The sequence below is a fragment of the Taudactylus pleione genome, unplaced genomic scaffold, assembly GCF_031769625.1.
Source record: "Taudactylus pleione unplaced genomic scaffold, aTauple2 ptg000564l, whole genome shotgun sequence".
Classification (NCBI taxonomy): Eukaryota; Metazoa; Chordata; class Amphibia; order Anura; family Myobatrachidae; genus Taudactylus; species Taudactylus pleione.
This window is the reverse complement of record NW_028284966.1, coordinates 765,207-786,930: the sequence shown is the minus strand read 5'-3', so window position 1 is coordinate 786,930 and position 21,724 is coordinate 765,207. Positions and strand designations below refer to the sequence as shown.

Below are 21,724 nucleotides of genomic sequence, written 5' to 3'. Positions count from 1 at the left end.
GGCTGGCTTGACCGTTAAAGGGTGGTGTAACCCCCTAAGTGCACTCCAACAAAAATAAAATATTTTCTTCTGTGTTTGTGAATTGTCTGTACTGTACGTGCATCCTCAAAGCAGCAGCGCCAAGCGTGCGTCTGTCTGTTAATGGGTGGTGTAACCCTCAAAGTGCGCTCCACGAAAAATAAAAAAATATTTTTTTTCTGTCTTTGTGAATTGTGTGGACTGTAGCCGCACCTGCATCCTCAAAGCAGCAGCGACAAACATGCATCTCTCTGTTAAAGGGTGGTGTAACCCTGAAAGAACGCTTCACAATAAATAAAAACATTTTTTTTTTCTGTCTTTGTGAAATGTGTGGGCTGTAGCCGCACCTGCATCCTCAAAGCAGCAGCGACAAGTGTGCATCTGTCTGTTAAAGGATTACATCAGTGACAACATCCAAGTAGGCATGTCAGACAGTCCGTACCTGTACTGGCAGAAAAAAGAGGCAATTTGGAGGCCCCTGTACAAACTGGCTCTTTTTTACCAGAGTTGCCCCCCTTCAGTGTGTACTCCGAAAGAATGTTTAGTGCAGCCGGGAACCTTGTCAGCAAAAGGTGTAGGAGGTTGCTTCCACAAAATGTGGAGTAGATTATGTTCATCAAAATGAATTATCAACTCTTCCAGGGAGACCAGCCTCCAGAACGTACAGAGGGACCTGTGGTGGTGGATTCCAGAGGGGACGAATTAATACTCTGTGAGAATGAGGATGTACACAACACTGAAGAGGGTGAGGAATCAGTGAATGAGGAGGATGAGGACGACATCTTGCCTCCGTAGAGACAGTTTGTGCAGGGACAGATTAATTGCCAGCTTGTTTTGTGGGGGCCCAAATGAACCAATCATTTCAGCCACAGTCGTGTGGCAGACCCTGGCGCTGAAATGATTGGTTTGTTAAAGTGTGCATGTCTTGTTTATACAACATAAGGGTGGGTGAGGGGGGGCCCAAGGACAATTCCATCTTGCACCTCTTTTTTTTCTTTGCATTATGTACTGTTTGCGGCCTAGTTTTTGAAACTGCCATCTTGTCTGCCACTGCAGTGTCACTCCTAGATGGGCCACATGTTTGTGCCGCCCACTCGTGTCGCTAAGCAAAGTCATCCAGCTATCTTGGTGCAACATTTTGGACATAAAAACAATATTGTGAGGTGTTATTCAGAATAGACTGGAAATGAGTGTAAATTAAGGTTTTTGAGGTTAATAATAGCATAGGAGCAGAAAAATCAACACATTCTGTGATTTTAGCTGTTTTTATGCTTTTTTAAAAAAAAATACAGATCCAAAACACAAAACCCAGAACCCAAAACCAATCCAGATCCAAAACACGAAGAAAGATCCAGATATAAAACCAAAACACGAAAAGTGGCCGGTGCACACACCTAACCTCCCCCAACCAACCCTTTCACCTGATAATGGTCATCTGGTAGGGCCAAATGGTTTTCAAACATGCATACAAAGCAGATTTCCCAACTGCCAATCAGCCAACCAATGTTGCAGTGTGCAGGCTTCCAAGTCTGGAACTGGAAACTGATCTCCGGTTAGCAGCTCAGCAGCTGTCATGCTAGCATCAGTGGCACTTCCTGGCTTAACAGCTGCTGTATCCAAGTGTGGCACTGGGTCAGATCCGGATGTATCCCAGTACTGTCCACTGTTGTAGCATTTCTTAGCAGAGGTTTTGGCCATGATGATGGGACTAGATCCCTGAAGATCCTGCCCCCATCAGCCATTACTGCAGAGTTCGGCAGCAGGCATACGGCAGCAGTGGTGAGTTTCCATGGCTGCACTATGGGCACAATGGCGGCTTGTCCCATTTAAAAATTGGCGCCACTGTACCATTTTTTAAATTCAAGATGGCCATGGTGAGACAATGGCGGGAAGCAAGTGTCCTCACCTTGCCACCTTGGACTTGCTAATATCAGCCAGTGTAAGGCAGTCCAATGGTAAGGGAAGAAAAGGCAAGACAGAATATGCAGGGGGTCAATGGCCATGCAAAAGTGCTTAAAGGTGATTGCCTCTCTAGAATAGATACTGGATGTCCTGGGGGCCAGCAGCCATGCCTAAGAGATTAAAAACTGGCACCCTCCAGGCGAAGGTGCAGGTCAATATTTACTAAAATGAAAGGTATCCTGTATCTATTTTTTTTTTTTTTGTATTTTACAGATGAACTATAAGAGCCTCTGGGCTCTTAATGTCTGGGCATGCTGGCTCTTGTTGTTCCACAAGGGCCAGCATGCCATCGCAGGCTTGCTGGGACCTGTAGTCTACCTGTAAAGAAAAGCATTAAATCTATTTTTAACACTAGGGGGTAAATTTACTAAGATTTGAGTTTGTGTGAGTTTTTGTGAGTTTGCAAACTCATGTGAGTTTAGGCATATTTTTCATCTCGCAAGTTTACTAAAGACAAACTCAACATAAAGTATCCAATGGTTGTACCTGAAAAAAGTTCCAATGCTCACCTTTGGTCCCACTATGTTCTCCGCAGTATTCCAAGAGGGCCCCGGAGACACTGACATAAGACGTTACACCATATTGGTACAGTATCACTAATGATAGCTCCGGGCTTGAGCTATCATTAGTGCTGGGGCACCAGCCAATCAGTGGCGGCTTCCATAAGTGGTCGCTCATTGGCTGGGCCCCACTTGGAGGAGCCGCTCATTGTCAAAGCCCACGTGGGTCCCAGCCAATGAGCGGCCGCTAATGGAAGCTGCCGCTGATTGGCTGGCACCCCAGCACTAATGATAGCTCAAGCCCGGAGCTGTCATTAGCGTTACTGTAGCAATATGCTGTAGAATCTTGTTACATTGCCTCCGGGGCCCTCTTTGGAATACTGCAGAGAACATCGTGGGACAAAAGGTGAGTATTGGATCTTTTTTTCAGGTACAACCATTGGATACTTTTCATTGAGAAGGGGACGTGAACATTTGGGAGCAGGTGAGTATGTATGTGTATGTAATAAAATTAAATTTTCACGTTGTGTCTTGTTTTATTTTACACATTTCATTACAGCTTAACTACAGGTACCAGTGGACCCTTAATGCCCTGCATGCTGGTACTTGTGGTTCTCCAAGTACCAGCATGTGGGGGAAGCTTTCTGAGAACTGCAGTTCAACTGTAAAGACAATGGTGGCAATTCAATTTTTAACACTACACCTACACTATCAACCCACCACCCACTGCCCAGGGATGGCGGGGATAGCCCCAGGCTATCAGTCTAGGCCAGGGGTGCCCAAGAAAAGGGGTCCCCTTTATTGGATTGGTCCCCAACTCCCCAGGGATTCCTAGAAAGGGTCCAGTGCTGGTTTTAATTTTAGGGGTACCCCTATGCAAATTTTTACCACCATAATTAAAACCAGGACTGGCCCTGGATCCTGCTGCTGGTACCTAATTTACATTGGAACCCTACATGTTTTGTTCCCCATAATTTTAGGTACCAGGACAGGCTGGCAAGTCTGGGGCCGGTTAAGCTTTAGGGGGGGACCTTATGTCATTTTTTTATAAATTATTAAACCTGTTTTTACAGGTCTTAACACACAAGCAGCATACACATATCTCACTGATATGTGCAGGTGGTATTGGTATGGAATCCCGGCTGCCACATGGCCGGCAGTTCGATTCCTGGCAGTGACAGTCCAACAGATCAGCAGAGCCCGGCAGCAGAAGCCCGACAGCGCTGGAAATCCCAATCGTCCCTAAGGTAAGTAGAAACTAACTTAACCTAACCCCTATCCCTCCTTATGGGTGCCTAACCCTAACCTCCCCCCAAGTGCTTAACCCTACCCCCCCTTCCCCGCTGCCTAAACCTAAGTCCCCCAGGGGGGTGCCTAACCCTAAGTCCCCCCCGGGGGTGCCTAACCCTAACCCTCCCCCTAGCCTATCACTAACCCTCCCGGGGGGGTGCCTAACCCTAAGTCCCGGGATGCTGGGCACCTGTCTCCCAATGTCGGGGAAATTACAGGCGTCTAGATATGGACGCCTGGCATTTCACCCTCGCCGGGATATGACAGTCAGGAAGCCGGCTGCCAGTATTAAGGCAGCCGGTTTCCTGATTGTATTCCGTGCAGGCTGCTTGGTCAGTTGAGTTTGGAAGAGAGAAAACACTGCAATCTTGGGTGAGTAATCTCACCTAAACTCTCTTTAAATTCTCCTTAAACTCTCCTTAAACTCACCTCTAAACTCACAATTTGGAAGAAAAAACTCGATCTGCTTCACCATCGAAAAACTCACTTTCAGCTAAACTCACTTTTTAGTAAATTTGCGAGTTTGATAAGGAAAAACTAACCCGGGTTTTGGTGAAGCAAAGTGAGTTTAAAAACTAAAAAACTCGTCCAAACTCGAATCTTAATAAATTTAAGCATAAGAACCCAGCACCCACCATCACCAGGGGTGCGGTACATAGCCCTGCACTTTTAGCCAAAGGCCCTGGACTGAACAGTTTGCAGGTGATTAATGTGATGGCAGGGGGACCTCATGCTGTGCCCCGTGCTATGGTATTATTCCTCTGGCTGGTTCAGCCTGGTGCTGGTTATTGAAAAATAGGGGAAAACTCACACATTTTTTTTCCACTATTTTCCAATACTAGATCAGGGTCAGAGTGCAGGGCTGGTTACTGATTTGAGGGGGGACCATATGCTTTTTCTCCTTTAATTAGCCTGCACAGACCATACTGTGCTGTGTAGGTCCGTTCCTTATTATGTAAATTTAAGTGTGAGTGACAGACACTTTCAGCAGACTGTTAAACAGCTGAAGATTGGACAAAAGTGTATGCATAGGTTGGATGTAGAATCTGCTACCAGATGTGCAGAAGGATTGTACAGTATAAAAGTCTGGTCTGGAGGGGTATATTTATTAAAGGACGATTTTTGAGTTGATTTTTATGTTGATTCTAATCAACTGAAATCGACAGTAAAAAAAACACTACCAAAAATATTGAATGTTAGTCAGATATGGCAGGGGTAATTACATTTGGTTTTGACATTTCTTTTCAAAACTGAATGAAAATCAAACCTAAAAAAATAAAAGAAACAAATAGAATGCACAGATCTATATGATCTGTGCATGCTTCTTAGGTCCAAAAGCAGCTAAATAGTTGAAAATAAATATAAAAAAATCAGTGTGTGGTGCCCATAACCAGCCCTGAACCTTTTATTCAGTTCTGATCATAGAAAATCAAAACGGTGTGGGGTTCCCCCTTTTTTCCATTAACCAGTACCAGGCGGAACCTCTTGATCATTAACCAGCCCTGGGCTGAAAGCCAAGAGCTCTTCTCTGCATCTGTGGTAGTGGTGTATGGAAGTAAAATGGGTTAAATGAACAAGTAATATAGTTTTTTACAGTGGAGCTACAGGTACCAGCAAACCTGTTATTTGTCACTTGTAGAACTAAAAGCGTCAGTAGGCCGGTGGCTCCTGTATCCCCACTGTGAAAAACATATTAAACAAACCACAGTACAAACACACTTAATATTGTAAATCTATATTACACATTCACTCACTCACTTCTTACTTACTCCCTGAATGAGGTTGGTCCTCTTCTCCAAGTAGATGTCCAAGGTCTTTATAAAATAAAAAAAGACAGGGACCCCACGGTAATGTAGTGGGCAGTGCCTGCTGCAACCCTAAGTGACTTGGGGGTATATTTATTTAGTGTTAGTATAAAAAGTGACAGGGACCCCACAGTCATGTAGTGAGCAGTGCCTGCTGCAACCCTAAGTTACTTGGGGGTCTATTTATTTAGTGTTAGTATAAAAAGTGAAATTAGATAAGGTTCCAGCCAATCAGCTCCCAACTGTCATTTTTCAAAGACAGCCTGTGACATGGCATTTAGGAGCTGATTGGCTGGTACCTTCTCATTTCACTTTTTATACTAACACTGCTTAATAAATAGATACCTTAAGGTCATATGTGGTCATCTCCATTCACTATAATGGAGAAGACAGTTTCCATAGTAGGATCATGTTGATTTATTGAATTGACCAATGCAATTAAGCTTGCAGTCCCCATCAACAGGGCCATTGAAAGCGCCGCCGGGCCCCGGTAAAGAGGAGGCTAATCGCGGGAGGCGTGGCCACACCCCCTCGAAGAAAAAAAATACAAAAAAATATACATTTGCAGCGCCGCTGCATGCTGGGGAGCGGGTGCTGTGAGCCCCTGGAAGCCCGGGTCCAGGTAAATTGTACCCGCTCCCCCCCTCTCGGCACCTCTGCCCATCAAGGACTGCAAGCTTAAATGCATTGATTAGTTCATGAACAAAAACCCACTGTTTATTACTATTGTTAGCAGGGGCGGATTGGGATGGAAAACCAGCCTGGGAAATTTATGGAAGCAGCCCTAATGGAGGTGGGGTCTCTTGAGAGGGGCAGGATCATTCCTCATAGGGCCTGGTTCTGAGTTGCTGCCATCCTTGTGTCTTTTGCTGCAGTTGCATCTGCTAATGATGCTACAATGCCCTTCCCTGGTGTATATCCGTTCCTCTGAATATGTAAAGGACAGAGACGCCCACTGTTAGTGTCTAGAGATGCAGCAGTCATGTTTTGTGCATCTTCGGGCACCACCATCAGTCGCACCATTTAACCTTTCACCAGCGCAATGCTAGGTACAGATCATCAGTCTGTGTACGGCCTCCTGTGTGAGCAATTCAGCATCTCTATAAGCAAACACTTTCACCAACCCGCCCATACTACATTATATCTGCGTCTGAACAGCAAATCCCCTGTAACTGCCTAGGAATGTCCAACACATTTCTAATACACTTCTTGGTGCATGCATCTGAATCTGTACTGCAACTCTGTATGAACACCATCGGGATGCGAAAGCGGTATAAAGCACACACATGTGCAGGTGAAAAACAATGCAGAAGAAAAAAAATCCCAAAAAACACATTGCCCCCGACTTGAAAGCAATAAAACACCTTGGCCCCGACAGAAAGCAATAAAACATCTTGGCCCTGACAGAAAGCAATAAAACACCTTGGCCCCCACAGGAAAAAAAAAAAACACTGACCCCCGACAGGGAAAAAAATAAAAACACATTGGCCCCCACAGGAAAAAAAATATATAAACTCATTGGCCTCCACAAGAAATAAAATATTTTGGCCCGCACAGAAAAAAAAACATATCGGTCACCACAGGAATAAAACATATTGGTCACCACAGGAAAAAAAACATATTGGTCGCCACAGGAAAAATAAGCAAACATTGGCCTCAACAAGAAAAAGTATAGGGTTAGTAGTCTATGTCCCTGATGCCAGGGGGTATGGTGGGTAGTGTGCGTCTATGGCCTATATGGTGCTGTATATATAGGGGGCCAGGGAGTAGGGTATGATGCAGAGGCCAGGGGATAGGCTGATTATGGGTATGAGAGGCAGAGGTGATAGTGTGGGTATTGTATTGTGAGATCAGGTGTAGTCTGGCAAGTCAATCGGCCCCACCAGAGGCAGCAACTGGAACACAAGCTCCATACACTCTGGGGTCAGGATGGGAGTAGTAGTAGTGGGATGCAGAGGGCAGGATGGAATAACTAATTTAATTTAATTGGAGCGCCAATGCTGAAAAGCTAAATAATACTCATGGTTTTTGTACAAATGAATTTAATATACATAATTACATAACATGTAAAATGTCAAGTTAAAAAAGCCTTCAATCAAAAGGACAAAAATATAGACATGATATTTTCCGAAATAACTGTGCAAAATCAATTCACACGGATGAATATCCAATTTAATGTTGTTATTAGAGCAGCTGACTTGATGCAAATGTATCACTGGAAAAAATAATCCAGCAAACCTACATAATGGTCATAGTGTTTCACAGCATTTTAGATATCACCATAATGGAGATCCAGAAAGGTTGAAAATTTGTGGAATTGAACAGGTGTCTAACTCCTCCAGCGGTATCGATAGGTATAGGAGATTATGCATGAGGGAGGCTTATTTCTTTCATAATATGGGCTCTCTCTACCCTGATGGATTAAATTAAATAGTGGATCTAGAATTCCTCTAATGATCATAATTTATATTGGGAGAGATGCATAGAATGGTCTGTTATTATTTGACAGGTGTCCATTCTGTGCAAATATAATTTGTTTTTTCTTCCCTTTTTGTTTTTTTTCATTTTTCATTCTGTTCTGGGAATACCTTTATGTACTGTAGGTCCTAGATTTACCATGTGATGTATCCATGTATGCTCTTAGCAGTGTATTAATGGTACGCTCATTACTGAATTGGTGGTCTACCCCTTTAAGAAATAAATGTGCTCTTAACTTTTTTTTTCTTTCTCTTAGTAAAATGTTCCCTCCTTTTTAAAATGTTTTCTTCCACTACTTTGACCTTACAGTGGAAAATAGATAAGTATAGTTCCCGAAAAAGACAGAAAGAATATATGAAATATACCTTCATTTGATTGTTATGTATACACAGCAGTTGCCAAATGAGCATTTAATTAGTTGTTTATGAAAAGGTTTTTTATATATACTTCATTTTATATACAGGCTGAATTTTGGTTTATTATATGGCTTTATGAACTCATAATTTTTAATAAATTTGATAGTGGTCTGTACAGGATTAACTAGATGTCTAATGAATATGTTCTTTGGTGTATGACTTCATTAGTCCCAAGTGGATAAATTAACTTAATTAAGACTCCACCAATGAAATAGATTTTTGCCCTATAATAAGGGAACCACAGACAACACCGTTTATCCTTTTGAAGAAACTTTGCTATATAGAGAAATGAGTTAAGGCTCAGGTGGCTGCACTGTGCGTTTGCATTTGGAGTAGCTGATATATTACTTTGCCGGCCTTCACACTCCACATCAAGGCTGAGGTGGCAAAATTGTGCATTTGCATTACAGCAGGTGAAAAAGAACTTTGCTGGCTACTGCATCCTATTTTGTTCACAAACAGGACACAGCAGTGATGGTACAGCTGCCCTAGTTGCATCATACAGCAGCCAGCCGCAAGTAGCATGTCTATGGACATATGTAAGTACCCTTTAGCACTGACAAGTGCGGGGAATGTAAGTTTGCGTTAGCTAAGGACAGTACGGATGGGGAGAATAGCTGGAAGTGGAGCTGCAGTCAGGTAATTTATTCTGTCCTACATGACCAGGAGTACAGCAGCAAGTCACTATACACCTTCCCAAGCTCCCATTTCCAAATGCTTGATTTTTAGTGAGTGTGGCCAGTCCATGAAGAGGGCATAATTACCACTTTTCCAGCTTTAATATGTTACATACAAAGTATATTGGGGCAGATGTATGAAGCTCTGGAAAGTGATAAAGTGCAGAGTGATAAACGACCAACCAATCCGCTCCCAACTGTCATGTTCCAGGCTGTGTTTAAAAAATGACAGTTGGGAGCCGATTGGCTGGTTGTTTAGCACTCTGCACTTTATCACTTCCCAGAGCTTCATGCATCTGGCCCATTGTGTCATAATTCCAGCATATACTGGACCAGTAATCACAGTAAGCCATTAGATGCGGCAGTAGGTCCATACTGTCTGAGCAGAATGTTTTTCTTCAGATGTGGGCATCATTCCAGAGCACTGGAGCAAGTTCGGTAGTCTGGGGAGTGGCAGAAGAACCTAGCACTGCCCTGTAGATAGAGAGAGAGAGAGAGCGAGAGAGATAAAGATAATTTGTCTCATTATGTACTGGATAGTGTATTATTATACAGTATTAATAATTAACCCTATTGATGGTCTATAGCAGTGCACCCCTAACAGTGCATGTTTTCCACATGTCCTAGTTGGTGCACAGGTATATTTATTCCTAACTGACACATTTTAAAAGATCCACAGGTGGTGCTAATCATTTCATTTGTGATACTGAGAAGAACATGCAGTACTAGTAACATTTTATTATTACTATTTCTATTGTGGTCATGGTGTGTGCTGGTGAGAGAGGGTTCCAGGCAGATGGAAACCCCCCCTGCATTTGCCTATGCCTACGTTATGGGGCAATGCAAGTGCATACCTATCAGTGACATGTGTAGGTTTGCTGGATTATTTTTTTCCAGTGATACATTTGCATCAAGTCAGCTGCTCTAAGAACAATATTAAGGCCCATATTCAATTTGATGGCAAAAAGTCTGACTTCAGACTTTTCACCATCATTGCAGATTTTTCAGGGATAAAGTATCGGGCGCGTGCCCGCTTTATCCCCATATTCAATGGGTCCTGAAAACGGGACCTGTCGGAATGGTAAGTATAGAAAAATCCACGGAAATTTCGGGAAATGTTCCTGGCACCCCCCTAAAGATGTCCAAACATGGGGATCATTATGGGTGCCCCCTTTTTTTTTTTTTTTTGCCTGATGAAGGCAGTAGGGGTTTTTAATAGCAGCGGCAGGTGCATAAATGCAGCTTTAGAAGAAGGGGTGAAGAATAGCATTAAGATTAATTTTTTTTAAATAACTATTCCCATCAAATTTGGGGTACATTAAAATGGGTGCAAGCATATTTTTAAGTCCCTAAAGTAAATTCTTCAAAAATGCACCTGCCGCTACCACCCGCAATGAAGAAAACACCTGCCACACACTTGGGAACCCCTCTAGAATCAATTTAGCTAATTTAGAAGTTTGTCCCCCATTTTTTTTTTACCCTCAAAATTAGAGGTAATTTTTTGGGGCGTCATGTGTTTTTTTTTTTTTTTTTTTTACATGCATTACTTTAAGGGGACATTCTCAGGGGTGTAGACTTTTTTTTTTTAAGCCTGCACCCCTAAACCCCACGTGTGAAAAGTCTTTGAAATTGAATACGGGGATAATTAAAACAGGTGGAATTGATGTCATCAGCGATTAATTATCGCCGATAATGGGTTTTTGCTCCAAATTGAATATGGCCCATAATTGGATATTCATCCTTGTGAGTTGATTTTTCCAGTTATTTCTGAAAAATATCATGTCTATATTAGTCCTTTTGATTGAAGGCTTTTTTAACTTTATATTTTACATGTTATGTAATTATTAATAATGGCTATTAAATTAATTTGTACAAAAACCATGAGTTGTATTTAGCTTTTTAGCTTTTCAGTTCGGGCTCTCCCATTCAATTAAATTAGATGTTGTTTGTAGCTGTTTTCAGCCAAAAAAAGGGAATTGGAAATTTCTTTTGGGAGCAGCCTCAACCATAAGTGGTGCACTACATTATTTATTACTCTGTAGCAGGATGGGAGTAGTAATGGGATGCAGGGTATAGGATGAGAGTGGTAACAGTGGGAAGCTGTGGGTTGGTAGTAGTAGTGCATATCAGGGGCAGGATGGGAGTAAAAGTAATTTGGGGTAGGCTTGAAGTAGTAGTAGTAGTGTGGAGCAGGGGGAATCCTGGGAGTAGTATTCCAGGGCAGGATGGGAGTAATAGTGTAAAGCAGGGGCAGGATGGGAGTAGTAGTGTGGAGCAGGGTGGGAGAAGTGGTGAGAATAAGTGGGCAGGATGGGAGTGATGGGGACTTTTTGGGAAGAATTAAGCTGAACATGCCTCTCCTCCACTCTGGGTGTCACCTTCTCTTTGCATGGGTCCTGATCACAGTCCCTCTCTCGCACTGACAGAAGCCAGTTTACACATGCAGAGTAAGTGAAATTATCCTTCCGGCTCCGCCTCCTACTCTGTCCCTGGACTCCCAGCAATACAATTGCAGCCTGCACACGCCCCTTTCATCCCTGCATGGTCACGTCCACCCTGCAGCCCCAAGGGATAACCCTGACAATCCCACAGACAGGGAAGGAGCTGCTGGCGGTGGAGACTGATGGATAGGACACTGCACAGTTATGGTGAAGCCATGAGCTTCTGGTTTCCTGGAAGCATGGCAGACTGCATGCATCACCGAGCCACCCTGCAGATGGGTTCATGAGACTGGCCCAGCAGGAACATTCCCACTTTACCGGCAGCCCAATCCACCCCTGATTGTTCGTTATTATGGTAGTGCAGAGCCCCTGAGATGTCTATTTAAACACTGTGGTCACATACCATGTTGCACCACAAATCTAGGAAGGGTGAGTGCCATGGATTGCCGTGGTTTTTTATTTTATTTTTTTTGCTTATTTGAATACATTTTTAAATCTTTCCAATCACATTTTATCATGCACGTCTTTGAAATTTAAATGTTTTCCTAGGAGCTTTACAATAGGTGTGGTTGGTGACTGTCTCAACTTTTAAAGCAAAGTTGCTGTACCTTGATTTTAACACTAATATGATTGATATTTCCATGTTGGGCTGCAAGCTTAAATGCATTGATCAATTCATGAACCAAAATCCCACTTGTTATATGAAATATTAATATTGTTCTTCTGTACATATTTATATATGTTAGAATGTTTAATACTATACACATTCATTTGGTAATGTGTACATGGGTTGACAACTGATAGATAAGATATCTCTATCTCTCTATCATATATATTTGTATTTTGAGGTAAAACATGCTTAATTTATTAATGAAGAAATAGCCTTTGGTTAAGGATATGTACAATTTATGAGAAAAAAAAGTATATATGTTTCATGTATTTATATGACAGTGTGGCACTTCTTTCATTGGTGGAGATATGCCACAGTGTGTGACATGCACGTACAAAGGAGAAAAGGGGTGGAGTGATTTGGCTGGGAGTAGTTCCTGTCAGGAAAAGAAGGGCAGGGTACAGTGAGTGGTATAAAAGGTGCTGCCAGTAAACTTACAGGGAGTCTGCAGATCCCTCCCTCCTGAGCCTGCTCTCCTGTGTCCCAGGTAGCCAACAAGTGGCGGTGGGCTGCCAGGTGCAAGGGGGCAAAGCCGGAGAGGGAGCTCAACTGGAGCTGAGGAAGCAGGTTGACAGTGGCATCCTAGTAAGCAGCTCACAGTGTGGCATTTTGGAGTGACCAGTAGTGTTGGTCCCAGGAGCCAGGTTAGAGGCTGAGGTCATGAGGATGGAGGAGCAACAGCAGTGGTCCTGATGGTGGAGTTGCACGGTGGGATCGGCGGTGAGCAGCGGCTGTGAGGGGACGGAGTCACGGCACAACTGCAGCTCACTGGCTGTTTTCCAGTAGGTGTGCATGTTTGCTCATAAAGTTAAGGTGAGGCAGAATAGCAGCAGAAGTGGCCAGGAGAGGTGTGGAGCCAGACTTGAGAAATGTCAGCTGTAGGAAGGAGGCAGGCTACTGTCGGACAATGCTTGGGTTAGTCTGTTAGTGTATTGAAGCCTCATCATATGCACTTTAATTGTTAGCTGATGTAGTGTTACCAGCAATCCCCAGCAGATAAATCCTCAGTTTCATTAAAGCAGTGGTATGAATACTAATGCTGGTCAGTGTGTAGACTCCAAGCTCTGCACATACATAGCTCCATTAGTAGCACAGGAGTGCAGGTGAGAAAACTAAAACTAGTATTAATGGCTGACATTGTTTTACTACCAGTCATTGAGCTGGATATAAACTACTAGCCTTACCAAATAGCTGGGGGAGGGGGAAGTGTGTGTGTGTGTGTGTGTGTGTGTGTGTCTCTATCAGGAAATATTTCAAAACTCAGGAGGTTGTTTATAACCAATTGCTATTCTCTTAGATACATTTGTTGCAAATGTATCAACTTTATTAATCTTTCAGTGGATATAGACAGCAGCATAAAAAAAATGTTACTGTCAAAGGATATTCCGATAAAATAACTTTTATATACTAAAAGTTAGGAACAGCATATTACCGGCAAGTGTCAAGGGGACTACACACCGATAATGGTGTAAAGTACTTACCCCGTATTAAACAAGTTGAGGACTTGCAATGTTTCAAGTACTTTGACCACAAGTGTTACAGTAAAATATGACTTTTATTACTACTATATATCTAAGTTGTTTTATATATATATAAATATATATATATATAAGTAGCATACACAATATTAAACACAACACAAGCACATAACCTTAGCATTAATCTATGGAGCACAAAAAAAAAGATCTGAGTAAGAATAGAGCAGGTAGGTGATCTCTCTAAAAATTGTTCCATGTGAGACACCTACTTTAAAATGTAGAACTAACCAAACAAGTACAAGCCATAGCGGGGTGTGAAGTGTAAAATCAAGTGTAGTGTGCTTTGCATTTTAACACTGAGTTCATGTGTTTGCCTTTGCAAAAAACAGAGCTGGCTCTACATTTTCAGATAAAATTTGAAACAAAAGCAAAGATGCTGGAAATAAAACACATTAAAACATTACACCAAACATAACCCCCCAAAAAATAAAAAATAACCCAAGCTGCTAAGGGACTACACATCCCAGCATATGGAACTACACTTCTCAGCATGGTCTACAACCAATAACATAAGGGCATGCCAACACTGTAGCATGCCATGCTGGTATATGTAATTTCCCAACACCAGGAGTAATGCATAGTAAGCACCCCTGGGCAACACAATAATATGATTCCTTTACAATGTGAAATTAAAATTCTAAAGAAAAACAACAATGACACACTTTGAGAAAAAGCAGACTATGCCCCAAACCAAAAAAAAAAAAAACAGGACAAAAAACACGACAAACTGATTAGTCACCAAATACAAAATGGAAATGGAAAACAGGCCAACCCCCCCCCCCCCCAAGAAAAAAATTAAAAAACCATTTTTTAAAAATATAACAAACTTAACACTGCACCTGGGGGCATCTGTATCCCAGACATTCAGATGTCTGACCACCTCTGGTGGTATCATTGGTTTAACAACTTCCTCGTAGTCAAGGTAGTCTGCCTGGTAGTGTGATCTTCCCCCACTTTCTCTGGCTGCCTTGGTCTCGGTCACCATCTTTCTTTGACATATTTTATGTCAAAAACATTTTTTACTGTTATCCAGAGTGCGGCAAGTGGTAACCTCTGCATTTACTTCTCTCCATGTATGCCCAGATGGCATTCTTATGACGGGCAATGGGCTAGCAGCCTTATGGCCAAACAGCAGGTGATGGTGTTTCATGACCTCCTGAGCTAGGGCCATGTTTTCCTCCCTCGTAAACTTCACATTGCTCCCTGTCTTTGTCTTGCCCCTCTGCCTGGGCCCCTCATCACTGCTGCCTGAACTACCAACTCTGCCTGCTTGAGAAGCAAACAAGGCCACCTCACTCTCTCCCTGCCTATCCTCTGCCTTGGACATAATTCAAAACAACTCCCTACACAAACGCATAACACAGAAAAAGAAAAAAACAAACACAAACCTCCTCTTCTACTACACTCACACATCACACACAAACACACACACAAAACACTGACAGGACCAAATACACAATACAAACTGAAAAGCAAGGCAAACAGATATCTTACAAGACAACAAATAACCACAAAACAACTTACACACACCAATCATCAATCAAATCCATATCCTCCCAAATCACCAACACCACTAGATGCACTCCTCACTGTCGCACTGTAAACTTATTCCAAAACCCTCAAAGGTCTGTCTGTTTGGGCCGTTTTTATATGCTTGGCCAGTGTGTATTTGACATGTGACTGATTCAACCAATCAGAGCACTTTGTTTGTAAAACTTGCGTGAGAATGCATGCATTTTCCAAACTCACTTCTGTTTGGCCAAGTATTTTGACTCACACGAGTACTTAAAAAAGGACATTTGCACACAAGTTTGTGCCCATGCAAGTTTCTAACAAAAAACTTTAATCCATTCGCCATTGAAAAACTCAAAAACAAAACAAGCATCTTAGTAAATTAACGTAAGCAGTCGGGAAAAACTCAAGCAAGATTGGGCGAATCACGGCGATTTTAATCTCACGAAACTCGATTCTTTGTAAATTTACCCCTATAAGGTGGTGAACTTAGATTTAGAAAGCGTGAGCTTTTAGTATCATTGGAACATTCACGAGGAGAAGGCAGACATAGTTTTACATAAAAGAAATGAGTGTATGTTCTAGGGGTAGGGGAGGGAGAACAACCTTAAGCACTGGCACAAGAATTAGTATAAACGGTAGGTATGTCCAGATGTCTCTGAGAAATTAACAACCATAAAGGTACCACAAAATAATGAGAAGAAGGTGCTCCCGTGAAAGTAAAAATCAGATAATTAAAGATAAAAGGGATAAAGTACTCTTTGTTGGGGCACAAAACCAACCTTAATTGTTGAGGTATGCTCTAAAATGTCCATAGACTCACACAAACCTAAAAACAAACAAAAGGAAAAGTCCTTCAACTTTCTACTGAAACAATCATATGCTGTAAAGTCCAGATCCTGAACAGGTAATCCAGTGGAAGAGGACAAAACATAATGTAGGTTCAACTAATCAATCATGTGATGTAAATATGGAATAGCACAAAATCAATCTAATAATTAAGCCATGAATTCTGACATTTATTCTGGGTATACACTGGCCAATATATTGGCCAATCAATTGATCGGCCAATATATCTTGCCCCTGTCGGCCAGTGTGTACAGATATGTCTGTGAACAATGTAGTTCACAGACATATCGTGTTGGCTGTGCTGCACAGCCAATGAACAGATATATCTGTCCATTGGCAAGTGTGTCCGGGTGATCACCTGAAAAGGATCCTCCAGGACACAGGCCTTAGCAGGTTATCGCAAACAGACACGGGGGTGTGATAACGAAGATTCAGATGATGCAGGTAGATAAATGTTCCCAATCTTTGTGTTCCCTCCACATGTGTACCTAAAATTGTAATTATTAAAATGTTGATGACCAAGGAGCTAGCAGGACACAGGCCATAGCAACACTGGCAAACATTCAAGGGACCATGACCTGTCTTATTCAAAGGATTCGGGCACATGCATCTTACAATACTTGGCCCAGCATACAAGATGTGTACTTACAATTGTTAGTGATGTATTGTTTTGTGCCATGTAGCCTCCAGGACACAGGCACCAGCAGGTCATCACAAATGGACATGGGCGTGTGAGGCCTCGGATACTGAAGACGCGGGTACATAAATGTGCTTAGTCTTTGTGCTGCATCCACATGTGTACCTACAATTGTATTGACAAAATTGTTGTTTAACAAGGAGCCAACAGGACACAGGACAATAGCAACACTGCAAAAACATTTAAGGGTCCATAACATATCCGATTCTAAGCATGCAGGTATATGCATCTTACAGTACTTGGCCCTGCATACAAGATGTGTTCTTACCTTTGCTACAGGTGTTTTTGAGGTTTCTGATTGCGAGGATGCATGTAATGTACATACATTATGTCTGACTTTTTTTGATAAACAAATGTGTATTTATAGTATTAATTTGTTTGTTTCATTAACAAGGAAACTCAAGGACCTTGCCCATCACTGGCCTAAGGATGCAGATAAGGCTGCGTAAGCCATCACAATCGAAGGATGATGATACATAATTTGGAATTATTATGGTTGAGCATACAACATCGGTAGCTACACTTGTTAGCAATGTTGTTTTGATTTTCTTTTAGGACCATCCTTAGCCCAAGCTCCAAAAATTCAGCTAACAAACCCCCAAACATTCAGAATTGAATCATTCAGAATTGAATCACAAACAACATTGTCTCCATTAGACGCCCCTGAGTCACCTATTTTGGCAGGTAAGGCTTTGTTTTAACTACTCAAAAATACACAATGTTGATGCTACGCCTTAACAACATCTAACTACATTTAACACCAGATAGAGCTTCATCTTGTGAGGTGTGTAAATAAAAGCAACTCCATTTCACTATGCTAGACCTTACCAAAGTATATTTGGTGATTTCTGTGTGTCAGTCAGTGTTGGGCAACTGCGTCACATTTTTGTAATTTAAAAAATTACTTGCATGTATATATGCTTTTATTATTTATTTTAAAATTAAAATGGGCAGAGTGCATGCACAATGTGGTACCCCAACTCTGAGCTCAAGGTACAGCCCCCAAAAGGCAAAAAACTGAGAAATTTCAACAACTCAAAAAAAATAAATAATAAAATATATATATATATATATATATATTTTTTTTTACATTTGCCTCATTTAATCTGTGTAATTTACATCAAAGTGTGTGTCCAAGGCTTTTGTGTTTTGTAAAGGGTTGGGGGGGGGGCTACTGTATTAAACTAAACAAGCTGGAAGGCATTAGAACTGTGTCAAATATGTTCCATAAGGTTAAGATAAGCATGTTTATCATAGATCTGACATTTGAAACCTCTTTGGAATCACAATAGTTAGTTGCAGAGTTTAATTGACTTATAAGTGTGTGACACCCACATTAATGTTGGTTTACCCTTTTTATGACAATTTGAGGCTTTATATTGTGTTATACAATTTAATGATTATTATTATTATTGGAGCAGATGCCACAATTGCCTGGTAAATGCCTTTATAGTATTACCCAAGTTATTGGAGATGTGTATAAGGATCTGGAAGGATTTTTTTTAGGAACATTTGAATATCACTAAACTGCATTTCCTATAGTATTTACCACCCTAAAAATTTGAAGTTTAAAATTTCTATAAAAACCTAAAGCATATAAATGAATTCTACACAATAAAACACTCACATCATAATACTTACTGGAAAACATTAAGGTAGCTTTAGAGATGAACCATAATGCATATAACAGCCGGACTGAACCATCTAAGGACAATCCAAGGAAAAAATTAAATACAAACACAATACTCTTTCCAATTTACAGTTACGTTGGTGCCTTCTGTACGTGCCACACATTTATACTGGGATTTGCTAAGGCTAAAATCCAAATTTAGATCTAATCAACAAAAAAGGGAAATCTGTTTGAATGACATGGCTAGACGCTTCCATGGTATAGCATAGTTGCCAAATTTAACATTTGTATGCATTTGGGCATGAACCAGGTGTACATTTAATATATTTGTACAATGTAAAATATGGCCTAAAGATTAATACCAACATCTTTGTGAATGTGTTACCTAACTTACCAATGCTTTCCATGTAGGTTTGGACGAAACCTCTTTTTAAAATGTGGATGCCAGCTTTGATGAGAACCCTGTGGAGGCAGAAGAAGATTAAAATTCACATAACATAATACCTATTAGTCCAACCATGCCAGCTCACCACTTAGGGGATACACAACCACCACTACTCGGCCCTACACCTCCTCCTCCTACATAGCCAGATCGGGATATTTTAAATAGTATGGCTGGCTTTCAATAGCAGCAAATAAACCTCCTGACAACACAAATGCAGCAGTTAAATGTAATGAATATATTTTTTAACAGGCTGAATTGCTCCATGGCTGCACAAACATTACAACAGACCAGGATGGCAACAGTCTGGAATAGATTTGTGCGGTAAATACTTCACACCATCAAACCTTAATCACGATTGAAGTTCAGAATCATTTTCGTTAAGCAAATGGAAGTTTTCAAACTTTTTTGGGACACTTATTACAGTAACAGAATCAAGCATTTTGTGATCTTAATGGAACCCTATTAAATTTTGGCATCCATATTTTAGCTAGAATCCCTGTCACTAATGACAGTACTTCTGGTGCCAGCATATCCCAGACCAATACTCCGGTCACTACTCCACCCCAAATATTTATCCACACAAGAGGTGCTTCCGAACCTGGCCATGGCAGAAAGGTTGGGCCAAGATGACATTTTATATTTGTAACGTGTTAATTTACCTTTGTATTTCCCTTCCTTAAATTGCAAAAAAAACATATTTTAACTATTGTAATTACCATATTTGCCACACAAATACTATATGGTTTTTGGAATGTTAATTTGTACATTGCCAAATTTTCCAGGGTACATTGTATTGTATATTATAAACAAACCAACTATTTGCTCTACCAAATAAAAACAAAGATATGTGTTTGAGCACGGACTAAATTTTATTTATGACAATGAGGCATAGCACCCTCCGTAACATTTAAGCTGGTATTTTGACCTTAACAGCACACCTGGGCTAGTATTGGAAGTTGCCTAAAGAACCATGCTACCTTCAAATGCTAACTAAAAGGACTAGTGGGTGAGTTTTATTAAAGTAATGTTTTTAATTATGAACAACCATTTACTTTGTAGTTTAAAGCAGTGATTGTTTAAACTGATGTTGTCCATAGCAACCAATTCAACATAACACAAGGCACCTAGCACCATTGTATCTTTAAAACCAACCAAACAGATTGTTGGATATGGATAACATCAATATCCAAACAGACTTCTGTAAACTGACAAGGTAGTATCCAAAAACATTAGTATGTGTGAAAACTTTAGTAATACCACTTTGGAAATTAAACTACAACCATGGGAAGATGACAGTGAGCATGCACATAGTGTCACCTTACGATGCTGGCTGGGGGACTGCAGTAGAGTATTTATAGTGCACTTTCCAGCTTATGTAGCCCACATAGACTTATAGTAGTTTTCAACATGTGTTTTTATTGTCGCAAAACACAAAAACAAAGGTGCCTATGTATCCTGCATATACCTTAATTGTTGCTGTTTAATGTATAAAAAAAAAAAAATTATTTGTTTAGATTAGAAATGGGTAATTGACTGACTATTAAAGCCTAACAAAAATAAAATATAACAAATGTCTTAACATACCAGACACAATGGATCTAAACGGGTATAAAGTTAGGACTATAAAGTAGAAACCTCAAACATATTGCCCTTTTCCCCAAGAAGAATACAACCTCTTCTGATGCTGAAAACTCCAGTTTGTGTATGTGGGGTCCAGGGCCCACACTAATAGCTTTGTTTATTTAGCTTTCAGTAGAAAACCATGTCTAGAAGCTTCTACTACACACATGCACAGTGCCAGCTTCCTACGTCATAGGGGTATATTTACTAAGGTGCGGGTTTTTAGAAGTGGTTTTGTTGCCCATAGCAACCAATCAGATTCTACTTTAACATTTATCTAGCACCTTCTAGAAGGTAATAGATCAAATCTAATTGGTGGCTATGGGCAACAAAACCACTTCTAAAAACCCGCACCTTAGTAAATTTAACCCTTAGGCTTTACATTTGCAAGGTGTCTTCTCCTAAATGGCAGCAATATAACTATGAGGGACAGCAGTTACCACAGGCGCTGTGAATTGCCAGTACGACATAGGCATGATATTCAGAATACAATTCCTTAGATAAACACACACTTGTACTGGCCCAAAAAGAAATATAAACCCAATTTAAGCTACCTAGCCTCCCAAGTACCATTGTTAAATAAAAATGTGATTTGTGAACATCCAAATACAAGATTCTGTAAATAATTTGTGCTAATGACTAATGAAAGTCATGCCACAAAATAAGCTGTAAATTATAGTGTTGCCAAACTAAAAAATATCAGGAGAGAAAACATAGGGATGTATGACTTCCTCAGGTAAAACCCATAGTGTGTACACTGCTTTAAAAATGTTTATTCTAAAAATTAAAAAAAATACTGTGGTAATAACATGTGCAAAACCAAATGCTGAGTAAATATACATCCTTACATACATAACTATGTACTGCACAATCAAAGGAAGGACCTGCTGGGCTAGGAAGTAACAAAGCAGGTGGAGGCCCACATGTGAGACATACCTGCATAGGAGTAAGTTGTGTATTTTTACAATTAACTAACACCTTCTTGAAGATAAATTAGAGAAACACAATGGTTGCTATGGGCAACACCCTATTTAAATAACACTTGATTTCAAAAAAAGGGGGGACAAGTCAAAAACAGACAGTACTGTTGTGGTAAAGGATACTTACATCTAAAATGATGTCTGATGACCTGCAGCCTGATCTGCCTCCCACTATATGTTGTCAAGTTGTCACCAG

At 40.9% G+C, this 21,724-nt stretch overlaps 1 long non-coding RNA gene across 1 annotated transcript; it reads left to right on the top strand.

Annotated features, from left to right (window-relative positions):
- The first annotated feature begins 8,759 nt into the window (after positions 1-8,759).
- LOC148481762 (uncharacterized) lies at positions 8,760-19,734 on the top strand. The gene is made up of 3 exons (XR_015871842.1): positions 8,760-9,008; positions 17,409-17,537; positions 18,895-19,734. It is a non-coding gene; the product is annotated as an uncharacterized LOC148481762 (long non-coding RNA).
- Positions 19,735-21,724: the final 1,990 nt, after the last annotated feature.